Source organism: Galeopterus variegatus, unplaced genomic scaffold, assembly GCF_000696425.1.
Source record: "Galeopterus variegatus unplaced genomic scaffold, G_variegatus-3.0.2 Scaffold33524, whole genome shotgun sequence".
Classification (NCBI taxonomy): domain Eukaryota; kingdom Metazoa; phylum Chordata; class Mammalia; order Dermoptera; family Cynocephalidae; genus Galeopterus; species Galeopterus variegatus.
Genome location: NW_007759635.1, coordinates 1,085 through 3,992, shown reverse-complemented (window position 1 = coordinate 3,992; position 2,908 = coordinate 1,085). Strand labels below are relative to the sequence as shown.

General features: G+C 45.6%; 1 pseudogene; it reads left to right on the top strand.

The window, feature by feature from the left end:
* Nucleotides 1-821: 821 nt before the first annotated feature.
* Nucleotides 822-2,460, top strand: LOC103583992 (annotated as a pseudogene).
* Nucleotides 2,461-2,908: the final 448 nt, after the last annotated feature.

Genomic DNA, 2,908 nt, shown 5'->3' with positions numbered 1-2,908 from the left:
GTAGTCCTTAGTAGAGTTCTTGGTTGGTGGTGGGTTACAGCATTGATACTTAATTCTCCGGAAGTATCAATTGATACCTCATTTTCCTTCATTTGAATCTTGAGTTCAGTTTAAAATATGTTTGCTTTATCCTGAAGCCTCAGAACATGGCCATGTCTTCATGGCCACCTTAATACTCAGGCCTTATGGTACCTACCATTTGAGGGATGAAGAAGCCAACAGATGGCAGTTAGTTTACAGATTTCCACACTTGGGTACTTTGCTACTTATTTGCAAAGGCAAGATAGTATGAGTGTTGTGGGGAGACACAAGCCAAATAATTGTTGGGATTGCTGTGAAAATTACAATAGAAGCAATACCCCCTCTGGATTAGTTTTTTACAGCTGGATGACCACTGGTGTAATATTTGTTCCAGAATCCTCAAAATCACCGGGATGCTGCATTTTGTCCTGTTGGATTTCTGAAGCAATGCTGGTAATACCTATTGTTTAGGTATTTTAAGCCTTAAAATAGAGAATTACTGATAGAAATGAGTCAATTAAAAGGGAGGAGACGATTATTCAGATGTTGTGAAGCAGGACAGATTGTATGGCATAACACTGGTATACAGTTAGTTCATAAAAGGGAATTCCTAACTGGAAGTTATCGAGTGAAAATTAAACCATGAAACCCACCGAAGTGAAAAATAGTGGACATCTGCCAAGTAAAAGCATAATCACCATTTAAACTGAGCTTCATCTGTGCTCCTATCTGCAAAGGAGTACCTCCTGTGGAGAAACCGCTCTCTGACTTATGGTTTTCTCACTGTTTTCACAGAGCCTGAGCCCTTGTGAAGTGGCAATGACAAGTCTGAATGGTCGCCATGCTGAGAAAACCATTGACATGCCAAAACCATCAGCCCCCAAAGTGCACGTGCAGAGGTCCGTGTCCCGAGACACCATTGCCATTCACTTCTCAGCATCTGGGGAGGAGGAGGAGGAAGAGGAGGAGGAGTTCAGGGAGTACTTTGAGGAGGGGCTGGACGACCAAAGCATTGTAACTGGGCTCGAGGCCAAGGAAGACCTGTATCTTGAGCCCCATGGTGGCCATGACCCCACTGGCCCTGCTGCCTCACCCATACTGGCAGATGGACTGCCCGTGTCCGAGAACACTGTAAAGCTGCTGGAGTCCCCTCCTCTGGCAGCGCAAGTATTAAGTACAGTGCCATTGGCTTTGTCCCCAGGGTCGTCTTCATCAGGGCCCTTAGCTAGCTCTCCTAGTGTGTCATCCCTCTCTGAGCAGAAAACCAGTTCTTCCTCCCCCTTGTCCTCTCCTTCCAAGTCTCCTCCTGTGCTCTCATCCAGTGCCTCATCCTCCGCCCTTTCCAGCGCAAAACCCTTCATGAGCCTTGTGAAATCCCTGTCCATCGAGGTGGAGCCAAAAGAATCCCTACACCCCCCAAGGCACAGGCACTTGATGAAGACATTAGTCAAGTCTCTGTCCACAGACACTTCAAGGCAGGAGTCGGATACTGTGTCCTATAAGCCACCTGACTCCAAACTGAATTTGCACCTGTTCAAGCAATTCACACAGCCACGAAACACAAGTGGAGATTCCAAAACTGCACCTTCTTCCCCACTGACTTCTCCCTCTGATACTCGCTCCTTTTTTAAAGTGCCCGAAATGGAGGCTAAAATTGAAGACACTAAACGACGCCTTTCAGAAGTCATATATGAGCCTTTTCAGCTCCTTAGTAAAATTATGGGGGAAGAAAGTGGCAGCCATAGGCCCAAAGCCTTATCTTCAAGTGCTTCAGAACTCTCCAATATGTCCAGCTTGAACGGACACTTGGAAAGCAATAACAACTACAGCATCAAGGAGGAGGAGTGTGATTCCGAGGGCGATGACTACGGAAGCGATTCCAACATCCCCAGAAGTGACCAGCCGAAGTCCAACGATGAGCCCACCAGAGAGGGAGAACTGAAGAGCTCCCAGGTGAGCAATCTGAAAGATTTAGGCCTAAAGACAAGTTCTCTAGTTCTTGAGAAATGTTCTTTGTCTGCCTTAGTGAGCAAAGAAGATGAAGAGTTTTGTGAACTGTACACTGAGGACTTTGACTTGGAGATGGAGGGGGAGAGTAAGGTTGATAAGCCCCCAGATCTCCCTCTCAAGCCAGAGGTTCTTGCCAATGATGGTACAGCTGTAGACAGTGACGACGAGGCAGACTCAGCCGTGCAGCACCAGGAATTACCAGTGAAGACGTTGGGCTTCTTTATACTGTGTGTCTATGCATACCTCATCCTCCCCCTCCCCCACTATGTGAATGGACTCTTTCTGGGAATCGGCCTTGGATTCATGACTGCAGTTTGCGTGATTTGGTTTTTTACACCACCAAGTGCTCATAAATATCTCAAGTTACATAAAAATCTGCAGCACTGGAACACAAAATCTCTGGATATTAAAGAACCTGAAATACTTAAGGTAAGCCTCTCTCCAGCAGCTGGCTGGTACATGTGCTCTCTCACATACAGCCTTATTTTAGATCTAACCTAATTTTTTTAGTTAATCTTTACAGGCTTTTGCACAGACAGTGTTTTTAAGATTTTGGGGTCTCTTCATTCTCCAGGCACCCAAGAGACTGAGCTGATAAACCTCATTGTGGCTCAAGTTTTGCTGATTCACGAAGCAGTTTTTCAAAGATCTGCATGGCTCTGGAGAGTAGCATTTATATCCAGTTCCTATTTCAGTCTGTCTCTAGATTTGCCAGGGATTTGATACTTGCTGAGGATTTGTTACAGCTGAGTCTGTTAGGGTTAAATATTCTTGAGACCCTGGAAAAGGGTTCAATATTCTTGGAATTGCAAGAGAAAGGAAGGAGGAAGAGAAGGCAAATTAATAATCAGGTTGGCCCCTGCTGGCGCTCCTCTTT